The sequence below is a fragment of the Bufo bufo genome, chromosome 7 (genome assembly GCF_905171765.1).
Source record: "Bufo bufo chromosome 7, aBufBuf1.1, whole genome shotgun sequence".
Classification (NCBI taxonomy): domain Eukaryota; kingdom Metazoa; phylum Chordata; class Amphibia; order Anura; family Bufonidae; genus Bufo; species Bufo bufo.
This window is the reverse complement of record NC_053395.1, coordinates 37,960,569-37,974,252: the sequence shown is the minus strand read 5'-3', so window position 1 is coordinate 37,974,252 and position 13,684 is coordinate 37,960,569.

Here is a 13,684-nt window from a genome sequence, read left to right as displayed (position 1 = left end):
TAACTAAGGGCAACATAAATAAGTGATTGATTCTCTTAGCACAATGCTGGGTCACTTTCAATCTGCCAACATCTTGTATTGAAAAGCTCCAGCTGATAATGATGAGTCATGAATATTCATGAGCTCCTGACTCTCCCCGCCCACCTGCTGCTGAATGACAGTTTGTTTCCATATAAACCAGCAGCAGGTGGGCGGGGGAGTGGCTATAGCTCTGAATTAAATATACGCTGGACTCAATGACATCACGCCGGACTCAAATCAGCTCATTGGCATGCGGCATCTTTGTGTGTATATTATGAGATAACCATCTGTCACACCAGTAAGTGAATACATCTAAGGTACTTTTTAGTGATTGTATATAATTAGTTAGATTAAAATCAAATATCCACATGACAGGTTCCCTTTAAGGAGGAACAACAATCAGTCCTAGATGCGAACATTACAGAGGCTGATGTACGAAATTTGATTTCCTCCTCGCCCAACAACAAAGCCCCTGGTCCTGACGGACTCTGTAATATTACAAAATGCTTAATCCTGAGATCATCCCTGTACTAATCAAGCTTTACAATGCCATATACAAAGACCATGCGGTGGTGGACTTGTTCCTAGACTCTAGGACAATATTACTTCCCAAACCCAATAAAGACATGACACTGCCACAGTCTTATAGACCCATATCCCTTCTGAATAGTGATTACAAATTCCTAGCGAAAATCCTATCAATTAGATTACAAGACATCCTCCCTAACATCATACACCCCTCACAAAGAGGTTTCATTAAATCTAGACAATCTGTCAAAAACATCAGGGCAGCTATAGCCACCACTCTTGAGACACGAGATGGTAAGGAGCCCCTCATGCAGATTCCTGACTGGAGGATATTGGCAAAGTTCTCAGCTTTTAACATCGGCTTGAGGAATTAGCTAGTATTGTCAGTTGCGTATCATTTTGGTGCATTTTTTGCAGTGATTTGTGTATGTATATATTTTCTCATCTGCACAATGTATCATTTTGTGTAAGATGTTCTTGTGGTGCATGCGGTCCGCCCCCGGCATCCTCCATTGTACGCATTTTTGGCTGGGGATTGCCGTTGTCTGCGGACCGCATGCGGAGGAATTGCTCCGCCGGTTATAGACACGCTACAGTGTCTGGGTTTGGAGCATTTCCACCCGTTTTTGTCTTTATGTGTATGGAATGTGCCACTTCATTGTGTTGGTAACGTTCTTTTGCACCTGGTAGCTTCTGTCATATAGTCTGTTGTGGGTGTTGCTCACAGATTTATTCTACCTCACAGTGCATTGGTGATACCACTATGGAGGCATGTGAGAGCCTGGCTGTGAGTTGGTTTCTGACACTGTTCAGACCCTGTTCACACACCACGGGCAGTTGAGTGGTAGGACCCCATGCTTGCTGAGACACCGTGACGTGGTGCATGAGGGGCTCCGATATGTTCCTGACTGGAAGATATTGGCAAAGTTCTCAACTTTTAACATCGGCTTGAGGAATTAGGCACACATTTTTCCTTCGGGTACTTCGCTCATCATGTTTAATTGATCAATGTTCCTCACAGTCTTATTGTGTTGTTTTCATGCAACTGGTGTTACATTTGTGGTTTGTGGGTCCATCATTGTGCTACAGCATATGATCTGATGATTGGATATTTATCCGATTTTTTACTGGTTTTCACAAGCCACTTACATGCAGCTCTACCTTTACTGTATGTATAATAATGGATCTACTGTGGGTACTTTGCTCATTATGTATTATGTATTAGTGCTAACTGAAGCTAGTATCTGCTGTCACTTGTAGCCCTACCATACACATTTTGACATGCGGACCCATTGACACACTTCTGTGTGTTATCCTTGACTGGACACGGTTCCGGCTTGCGATTGGTCCCTATTCATCGGTTGTATGCAGCTGTATTATCATTTTTGATCCTGCTGCACAGTGATAGTTTCACCATTCTTCATTGTGCATCTTGGTGGCTACATATACATGTTTTACCCATGGATATTCATACCATCATCATATTGAGCTGATTACCTGTGTGGTTTCCTCTATCAGGGGTTATCAGGAGTGAGGAGATCTTGTTACCTCCTTTTTTGTCTTCACCTTGTCTACAGATGGAGCAGGGTTAGCACTCCAGCGCATAACTCAAATTTCTTAACTCATCGCGTTATCTTGAGACAAAAGCCATTGAAAAGCAATTGAAGGTATTTGCTTATATTAGATAACACAACTCAGAAATCTCAGAAAACAGGAGTGTTAACTCTACTCCATCCGTATTAACTTTTTTACTAATAAAGATTTACTACATATTATATGTGAATATCTTTGTATAATTTATGGGGGCTATTGGGTTGGTCTGGATAGGAGTTGTTAATTGCATGTCTAGGCCCCCTTATTATCTTATACTGTTATATCTGAGGTATATGTTGGTTCTAATGTCATATATTGTTTTGTAGCAAAATCCTCAGGATTTATGGATTACAAAAAGCGCGATGTGGCGTAGATGTCCAAACTTGGAACAATTTTTGGCGAAAACACCCTGGAAGATTTGGAGACAAGCAATGTTAAGGACCTGAAACTCAAAATTAGGGATCTGCTTAAAAAACGCACCAAGGTTTGGTGGAATGAAGCGGCCCTTGAGAATTATCTACAAAGAAATATCATCCCTAGGGGACTTAGGGTCCACGTTTTCCCCACTTTGGAAACGGCAGACGCCACCTTTATTTCCAGATGGGAAGAATCACTGAATAAGTGCTCAACAACCCTGATCGAGCTCTTGATTGGGTCGGACCGTAAGTCACTGAAGCAGATCGAGAAAGATGTAGACGGAGTGAGAGATAAGTTGCAGGAGCTTCTTACTAAAGAGGCGTTTGAAGGCTTTGACAAAAAATTGGAAGAGGATCTCAGTGTTTGGGAGAAAAACATACAAGATCTGAAATCTAGAAAGTTCCAGAGGGACTGGGCTGATTTCCAAAATAAAAAAGTCTACCGGTGGCAACAGAAACGTGAGAGGAGTGGTTCTATAACCCCTTCCCTTTCTGGAAATTCAATTGTTTCGGAAGAGTCATGTGGAGATAATTTTTTAGGAGGACAGGGGGTGCTGGAAGATGGAGTAGAACGGTCAGTGCGCCCCTACGTGTCCAACACCTCTGTACCCAAAAGACAAACCAGAAATGGAAACCAGATGGGAAGGAGACAAAGGAGGAATTAAAGGTAATTCATTTATCTACACATGTTCTGTCCAAATCCCAGATAGAAGTCCTTCAAAAAGGTCTTACTTTTGCTCCCTCTAGCGGTATGGATTTCTTTACTGTGGTAAAGGATCTGGAACTATTTGGGAGAAAACTTCTTTTAAAAAAACATTTTAGTAAAAATTCAGGCTCAATAGATTTTCCAACAGCTATGGAGCAACAAGCTTTGGAGGACTTACAGTCCCTTCTGGATGAACAGGAAGAGGCCCCCTCTCCTAAAACACCTAGACATCTATGCCGCGTTCACAACAGTTTCCACCTCGTAATATCTGTCCTACAGTCGACATCTTTATTAAATTAGTAAAGAGGGAAATTGAATCCCTCACAAATCGAGTTGAACATCATAATCTTACATGGGGCCAACGCAATGCAATTAAGGAATTCCGTAGCCTTAAAGACGTCGTGATTAAATTGGCTGACAAAGGTGGCAATGTTGTGTTATGGCCGGCAGAGATGTATGAGAGGGAGGTTTTCAGACAATTGTACCAAAAAGTATGTTATAGACGGCTGGACTGCAACCCGACCCTCAGATTCAAAAGCGAACTCGACCACATATTACAATCTGGGGTGGTGAATAACATTCTCACACCAAGATTAAAAGAGGGTCTGGTTGTGGATCATCCAATTACACCCACATTTTACCTGCTACCCAAGATTCACAAGGATAAAACCAACCCCCCAGGATGGCCGATTGTGTCCGGCATAGGGGGGCTTTGTGAACGGGTTAGCAGGTATGTGGATTTTTATCTGAGGAGCTGCGTGCAAACCCTGCCATCCTATGTAAAGGATACATCTGATATCCTAAGGATATCAGATGGGGTAAGTCTGAGGGATGACATGTACTTTGTCACCTGTTATGTAGAGGCCCTCTACACATCGATATGCCATGACCACGGGACCCGAGCGGCCAGGTACTTTTTGGAGATGACAGACCTTGAACCAGAACATATTTGGACTTTGTCCTTTAATCTATTCATTTATATTATATATTTATTTATTTATTTTATATTATACATTTATGCTTTTATGTATATACACTGCTCAAAAAAATAAAGGGAACACAAAAATAACACATCCTAGATCTGAATTAATTAAATATTCTTCTGAAATACTTTGTTCTTTACATAGTTGAATGTGCTGACAACAAAATCACACAAAAATTAAAAAATGGAAATCAAAATTTTCAACCCATGGAGGTCTGGATTTGGAGTCACACTCAAAATTAAAGTGGAAAAACACGCTACAGGCTGATCCAACTTTGATGTAATGTCCTTAAAACAAGTCAAAATGAGGCTCAGTAGTGTGTGTGGCCTCCACGTGCCTGTTTGACCTCCCTACAACGCCTGTGCATGCTCCTGATGAGGTGGTGGACGGTCTCCTGTGGGATCTCCTCCCAGACCTGGACTAAAGCATCTGCCAACTCCTGGACAGTCTGTGGTGCAACGTGATGTTGGTGGATAGAGCGAGACATGATGTCCCAGATGTGCTCAATTGGATTCAGGTCTGGGATAACGGGCAGGCCAGTCCATAGCATCAATGCCTTCATCTTGCAGGAACTGCTGACATACTCCAGCCACATGAGGTCTAGCATTGTCTTGCATTAGGAGGAACCCAGGGCCAACCGCACCAGCATATGGTCTCACAAGGGGTCTGAGGATCTCATCTCGGTACCTAATGGCAGTCAGGCTACCTCTGGCGAGCACCTGGAGGGCTGTGCGGCCCTCCAAAGAAATGCCACCCCACACCATTACTGACCCAATGCCAAACCGGTCATGCTGGAGGATGTTGCAGGCAGCAGAACATTCTCCACGGCGTCTCAAGACTCTGTCACGTCTGTCACATGTGCTCAGTGTGAATCTGCTTTCATCTGTGAAGAGCACAGGGCGCCAGTGGCGAATTTGCCAATCTTGGTGTTCTCTGGCAAATGCCAAACGTCCTGCACGGTGTTGGGCTGTAAGCACAACCCCCACCTGTGGACGTCGGGCCCTCATATCACCCTCATGGAGTCTGTTTCTGACCGTTTGAGCAGACACATGCACATTTGTGGCCTGCTGGAGGTCATTTTGCAGGGCTCTGGCAGTGCTACTCCTGTTCCTCCTTGCAAAATGGCAGAGGTAGCGGTCCTGCTGCTGGGTTGTTGCCCTCCTACGGCCTCCTCCACGTCTCCTGATGTACTGGCCTGTCTCCTGGTAGCGCCTCCATGCTCTGGACACTACGCTGACAGACACAGCAAACCTTCTTGCCACAGCTCGCATTGATGTGCCATCCTGGATAAGCTGCACTACCTGAGCCACTTGTGTGGGTTGTAGACTCTGTCTCATGCTACCACTAGAGTGAAAGCACCGCCAGCCTTCAAAAGTGACCAAAACATCAGCCAGGAAGCATAGGAACTGAGAAGTGGTCTGTGGTCACCACCTGCAGAACCACTCCTTTATTGGGGGTGTCTTGCTAATTGCCTATAATTTCCACCTGCTGTCTATCCCATTTGCACAACAGCATGTGAAATTGATTGTCACTCAGTGTTGCTTCCTAAGTGGACAGTTTGATTTCACAGAAGTGTGATTGACTTGGAGTTACATTGTGTTGTTTAAGTGTTCCCTTTATTTTTTTGAGCAGTGTATATATATTTCTCCTACTAGTACTTTTTGTAATCATATTTTATTGATCTTATGCTTGTATGTACTATTAGTAAGCTTTATATCGTATATGCATTTTTATTTTCTTTGTGTCCAATCACATTAATGAAGGTCCCGGGGCGAATTATTCTTATCCATTTTTTGCCTCAGTTTTTTTTTTTTTTAAGAAGGATATATGGGACCTACACATGTGTATGTATATGCGTGTGTATATATATATATATATATATATATATATGTATATACATCTATATATTTATATCTAAAAAGGAAAAAGGGGGATGGCAGCACCGTCACAATGGAACTTGGAAGATATTGGATATTTATATCTATATTTATATATTTTTATTAAAATTTTCGCCTGTGTCATCCCTGTTACATGTTGTAATTGAGCTCCTTTATTTCTCCTGAAGAAGAGGGCCTCAGACCCTCGAAACGCGTTGAGCCACGTATTATTAATAAAGCGATTGACCAGAAGCCACTCTGTGTAGGCTACTTTCAGGTAACAGCACTCTGCTAGTCAATTGCGCAAAGATATAAGCAAACACTAAAAGAATAAATGCTTGGGGGTCATACTTACTGCAAATGCAGCTAGAAGCTTTTTGCGAATATAATTGATCAAAAATATTTCGGGCCCATCTACCGGTCGTCAAGGTCGCTTCTAATCAGATGGGTCCTACTCTGACATGCCTCTCCTGGGCTTACAGCCTACAATCTGGGCAAAGTAGTACCAAGCTGCATCCTACACATGCCTCTCCCAGGTTGTGAGCCTGCAGTATGGGCTGGGTAGAATACAGCTGTACAAGCTATCTAATTAAAAGCACATGGTAAATGGGCTGGTGGTGCACGGTTCAATCTCACCACCAGGGGGAGCCACTCCCCTAGTGGCAGTGACAATGGGGAAAAAATAAACGAACCAGCACCTCCACAATAAGTGAATATAAGAACGCAGGTGCACGCTACCTTGGCTAAAACACACTTGGATACGTAGAACTACAGGTAACAGCACTCTGCTAGTCAATTGCGCAAAGATATAAGCAAACACTAAAAGAATAAATGCTTGGGGGTCATACTTACTGCAAATGCAGCTAGAAGCTTTTTGCGAATATAATTGATCAAAAATATTTCGGGCCCATCTACCGGTCGTCAAGGTCGCTTCTAATCAGATGGGTCCTACTCTGACATGCCTCTCCTGGGCTTACAGCCTACAATCTGGGCAAAGTAGTACCAAGCTGCATCCTACACATGCCTCTCCCAGGTTGTGAGCCTGCAGTATGGGCTGGGTAGAATACAGCTGTACAAGCTATCTAATTAAAAGCACATGGTAAATGGGCTGGTGGTGCACGGTTCAATCTCACCACCAGGGGGAGCCACTCCCCTAGTGGCAGTGACAATGGGGAAAAAATAAACGAACCAGCACCTCCACAATAAGTGAATATAAGAACGCAGGTGCACGCTACCTTGGCTAAAACACACTTGGATACGTAGAACTACAGGTAACAGCACTCTGCTAGTCAATTGCGCAAAGATATAAGCAAACACTAAAAGAATAAATGCTTGGGGGTCATACTTACTGCAAATGCAGCTAGAAGCTTTTTGCGAATATAATTGATCAAAAATATTTCGGGCCCATCTACCGGTCGTCAAGGTCGCTTCTAATCAGATGGGTCCTACTCTGACATGCCTCTCCTGGGCTTACAGCCTACAATCTGGGCAAAGTAGTACCAAGCTGCATCCTACACATGCCTCTCCCAGGTTGTGAGCCTGCAGTATGGGCTGGGTAGAATACAGCTGTACAAGCTATCTAATTAAAAGCACATGGTAAATGGGCTGGTGGTGCACGGTTCAATCTCACCACCAGGGGGAGCCACTCCCCTAGTGGCAGTGACAATGGGGAAAAAATAAACGAACCAGCACCTCCACAATAAGTGAATATAAGAACGCAGGTGCACGCTACCTTGGCTAAAACACACTTGGATACGTAGAACTACAGGTAACAGCACTCTGCTAGTCAATTGCGCAAAGATATAAGCAAACACTAAAAGAATAAATGCTTGGGGGTCATACTTACTGCAAATGCAGCTAGAAGCTTTTTGCGAATATAATTGATCAAAAATATTTCGGGCCCATCTACCGGTCGTCAAGGTCGCTTCTAATCAGATGGGTCCTACTCTGACATGCCTCTCCTGGGCTTACAGCCTACAATCTGGGCAAAGTAGTACCAAGCTGCATCCTACACATGCCTCTCCCAGGTTGTGAGCCTGCAGTATGGGCTGGGTAGAATACAGCTGTACAAGCTATCTAATTAAAAGCACATGGTAAATGGGCTGGTGGTGCACGGTTCAATCTCACCACCAGGGGGAGCCACTCCCCTAGTGGCAGTGACAATGGGGAAAAAATAAACGAACCAGCACCTCCACAATAAGTGAATATAAGAACGCAGGTGCACGCTACCTTGGCTAAAACACACTTGGATACGTAGAACTACAGGTAACAGCACTCTGCTAGTCAATTGCGCAAAGATATAAGCAAACACTAAAAGAATAAATGCTTGGGGGTCATACTTACTGCAAATGCAGCTAGAAGCTTTTTGCGAATATAATTGATCAAAAATATTTCGGGCCCATCTACCGGTCGTCAAGGTCGCTTCTAATCAGATGGGTCCTACTCTGACATGCCTCTCCTGGGCTTACAGCCTACAATCTGGGCAAAGTAGTACCAAGCTGCATCCTACACATGCCTCTCCCAGGTTGTGAGCCTGCAGTATGGGCTGGGTAGAATACAGCTGTACAAGCTATCTAATTAAAAGCACATGGTAAATGGGCTGGTGGTGCACGGTTCAATCTCACCACCAGGGGGAGCCACTCCCCTAGTGGCAGTGACAATGGGGAAAAAATAAACGAACCAGCACCTCCACAATAAGTGAATATAAGAACGCAGGTGCACGCTACCTTGGCTAAAACACACTTGGATACGTAGAACTACAGGTAACAGCACTCTGCTAGTCAATTGCGCAAAGATATAAGCAAACACTAAAAGAATAAATGCTTGGGGGTCATACTTACTGCAAATGCAGCTAGAAGCTTTTTGCGAATATAATTGATCAAAAATATTTCGGGCCCATCTACCGGTCGTCAAGGTCGCTTCTAATCAGATGGGTCCTACTCTGACATGCCTCTCCTGGGCTTACAGCCTACAATCTGGGCAAAGTAGTACCAAGCTGCATCCTACACATGCCTCTCCCAGGTTGTGAGCCTGCAGTATGGGCTGGGTAGAATACAGCTGTACAAGCTATCTAATTAAAAGCACATGGTAAATGGGCTGGTGGTGCACGGTTCAATCTCACCACCAGGGGGAGCCACTCCCCTAGTGGCAGTGACAATGGGGAAAAAATAAACGAACCAGCACCTCCACAATAAGTGAATATAAGAACGCAGGTGCACGCTACCTTGGCTAAAACACACTTGGATACGTAGAACTACAGGTAACAGCACTCTGCTAGTCAATTGCGCAAAGATATAAGCAAACACTAAAAGAATAAATGCTTGGGGGTCATACTTACTGCAAATGCAGCTAGAAGCTTTTTGCGAATATAATTGATCAAAAATATTTCGGGCCCATCTACCGGTCGTCAAGGTCGCTTCTAATCAGATGGGTCCTACTCTGACATGCCTCTCCTGGGCTTACAGCCTACAATCTGGGCAAAGTAGTACCAAGCTGCATCCTACACATGCCTCTCCCAGGTTGTGAGCCTGCAGTATGGGCTGGGTAGAATACAGCTGTACAAGCTATCTAATTAAAAGCACATGGTAAATGGGCTGGTGGTGCACGGTTCAATCTCACCACCAGGGGGAGCCACTCCCCTAGTGGCAGTGACAATGGGGAAAAAATAAACGAACCAGCACCTCCACAATAAGTGAATATAAGAACGCAGGTGCACGCTACCTTGGCTAAAACACACTTGGATACGTAGAACTACAGGTAACAGCACTCTGCTAGTCAATTGCGCAAAGATATAAGCTTGGTACTACTTTGCCCAGATTGTAGGCTGTAAGCCCAGGAGAGGCATGTCAGAGTAGGACCCATCTGATTAGAAGCGACCTTGACGACCGGTAGATGGGCCCGAAATATTTTTGATCAATTATATTCGCAAAAAGCTTCTAGCTGCATTTGCAGTAAGTATGACCCCCAAGCATTTATTCTTTTAGTGTTTGCTTATATCTTTGCGCAATTGACTAGCAGAGTGCTGTTACCTGTAGTTCTACGTATCCAAGTGTGTTTTAGCCAAGGTAGCGTGCACCTGCGTTCTTATATTCACTTATTGTGGAGGTGCTGGTTCGTTTATTTTTTCCCCATTGTCACTGCCACTAGGGGAGTGGCTCCCCCTGGTGGTGAGATTGAACCGTGCACCACCAGCCCATTTACCATGTGCTTTTAATTAGATAGCTTGTACAGCTGTATTCTACCCAGCCCATACTGCAGGCTCACAACCTGGGAGAGGCATGTGTAGGATGCAGCTTGGTACTACTTTGCCCAGATTGTAGGCTGTAAGCCCAGGAGAGGCATGTCAGAGTAGGACCCATCTGATTAGAAGCGACCTTGACGACCGGTAGATGGGCCCGAAATATTTTTGATCAATTATATTCGCAAAAAGCTTCTAGCTGCATTTGCAGTAAGTATGACCCCCAAGCATTTATTCTTTTAGTGTTTGCTTATATCTTTGCGCAATTGACTAGCAGAGTGCTGTTACCTGTAGTTCTATGTATCCAAGTGTGTTTTAGCCAAGGTAGCGTGCACCTGCGTTCTTATATTCACTTATTGTGGAGGTGCTGGTTCGTTTATTTTTTCCCCATTGTCACTGCCACTAGGGGAGTGGCTCCCCCTGGTGGTGAGATTGAACCGTGCACCACCAGCCCATTTACCATGTGCTTTTAATTAGATAGCTTGTACAGCTGTATTCTACCCAGCCCATACTGCAGGCTCACAACCTGGGAGAGGCATGTGTAGGATGCAGCTTGGTACTACTTTGCCCAGATTGTAGGCTGTAAGCCCAGGAGAGGCATGTCAGAGTAGGACCCATCTGATTAGAAGCGACCTTGACGACCGGTAGATGGGCCCGAAATATTTTTGATCAATTATATTCGCAAAAAGCTTCTAGCTGCATTTGCAGTAAGTATGACCCCCAAGCATTTATTCTTTTAGTGTTTGCTTATATCTTTGCGCAATTGACTAGCAGAGTGCTGTTACCTGTAGTTCTACGTATCCAAGTGTGTTTTAGCCAAGGTAGCGTGCACCTGCGTTCTTATATTCACTTATTGTGGAGGTGCTGGTTCGTTTATTTTTTCCCCATTGTCACTGCCACTAGGGGAGTGGCTCCCCCTGGTGGTGAGATTGAACCGTGCACCACCAGCCCATTTACCATGTGCTTTTAATTAGATAGCTTGTACAGCTGTATTCTACCCAGCCCATACTGCAGGCTCACAACCTGGGAGAGGCATGTGTAGGATGCAGCTTGGTACTACTTTGCCCAGATTGTAGGCTGTAAGCCCAGGAGAGGCATGTCAGAGTAGGACCCATCTGATTAGAAGCGACCTTGACGACCGGTAGATGGGCCCGAAATATTTTTGATCAATTATATTCGCAAAAAGCTTCTAGCTGCATTTGCAGTAAGTATGACCCCCAAGCATTTATTCTTTTAGTGTTTGCTTATATCTTTGCGCAATTGACTAGCAGAGTGCTGTTACCTGTAGTTCTACGTATCCAAGTGTGTTTTAGCCAAGGTAGCGTGCACCTGCGTTCTTATATTCACTTATTGTGGAGGTGCTGGTTCGTTTATTTTTTCCCCATTGTCACTGCCACTAGGGGAGTGGCTCCCCCTGGTGGTGAGATTGAACCGTGCACCACCAGCCCATTTACCATGTGCTTTTAATTAGATAGCTTATACAGCTGTATTCTACCCAGCCCATACTGCAGGCTCACAACCTGGGAGAGGCATGTGTAGGATGCAGCTTGGTACTACTTTGCCCAGATTGTAGGCTGTAAGCCCAGGAGAGGCATGTCAGAGTAGGACCCATCTGATTAGAAGCGACCTTGACGACCGGTAGATGGGCCCGAAATATTTTTGATCAATTATATTCGCAAAAAGCTTCTAGCTGCATTTGCAGTAAGTATGACCCCCAAGCATTTATTCTTTTAGTGTTTGCTTATATCTTTGCGCAATTGACTAGCAGAGTGCTGTTACCTGTAGTTCTACGTATCCAAGTGTGTTTTAGCCAAGGTAGCGTGCACCTGCGTTCTTATATTCACTTATTGTGGAGGTGCTGGTTCGTTTATTTTTTCCCCATTGTCACTGCCACTAGGGGAGTGGCTCCCCCTGGTGGTGAGATTGAACCGTGCACCACCAGCCCATTTACCATGTGCTTTTAATTAGATAGCTTGTACAGCTGTATTCTACCCAGCCCATACTGCAGGCTCACAACCTGGGAGAGGCATGTGTAGGATGCAGCTTGGTACTACTTTGCCCAGATTGTAGGCTGTAAGCCCAGGAGAGGCATGTCAGAGTAGGACCCATCTGATTAGAAGCGACCTTGACGACCGGTAGATGGGCCCGAAATATTTTTGATCAATTATATTCGCAAAAAGCTTCTAGCTGCATTTGCAGTAAGTATGACCCCCAAGCATTTATTCTTTTAGTGTTTGCTTATATCTTTGCGCAATTGACTAGCAGAGTGCTGTTACCTGTAGTTCTACGTATCCAAGTGTGTTTTAGCCAAGGTAGCGTGCACCTGCGTTCTTATATTCACTTATTGTGGAGGTGCTGGTTCGTTTATTTTTTCCCCATTGTCACTGCCACTAGGGGAGTGGCTCCCCCTGGTGGTGAGATTGAACCGTGCACCACCAGCCCATTTACCATGTGCTTTTAATTAGATAGCTTGTACAGCTGTATTCTACCCAGCCCATACTGCAGGCTCACAACCTGGGAGAGGCATGTGTAGGATGCAGCTTGGTACTACTTTGCCCAGATTGTAGGCTGTAAGCCCAGGAGAGGCATGTCAGAGTAGGACCCATCTGATTAGAAGCGACCTTGACGACCGGTAGATGGGCCCGAAATATTTTTGATCAATTATATTCGCAAAAAGCTTCTAGCTGCATTTGCAGTAAGTATGACCCCCAAGCATTTATTCTTTTAGTGTTTGCTTATATCTTTGCGCAATTGACTAGCAGAGTGCTGTTACCTGTAGTTCTACGTATCCAAGTGTGTTTTAGCCAAGGTAGCGTGCACCTGCGTTCTTATATTCACTTATTGTGGAGGTGCTGGTTCGTTTATTTTTTCCCCATTGTCACTGCCACTAGGGGAGTGGCTCCCCCTGGTGGTGAGATTGAACCGTGCACCACCAGCCCATTTACCATGTGCTTTTAATTAGATAGCTTGTACAGCTGTATTCTACCCAGCCCATACTGCAGGCTCACAACCTGGGAGAAGCATGTGTAGGATGCAGCTTGGTACTACTTTGCCCAGATTGTAGGCTGTAAGCCCAGGAGAGGCATGTCAGAGTAGGACCCATCTGATTAGAAGCGACCTTGACGACCGGTAGATGGGCCCGAAATATTTTTGATCAATTATATTCGCAAAAAGCTTCTAGCTGCATTTGCAGTAAGTATGACCCCCAAGCATTTATTCTTTTAGTGTTTGCTTATATCTTTGCGCAATTGACTAGCAGAGTGCTGTTACCTGTAGTTCTACGTATCCAAGTGTGTTTTAGCCAAGGTAGCGTGCACCTGCGT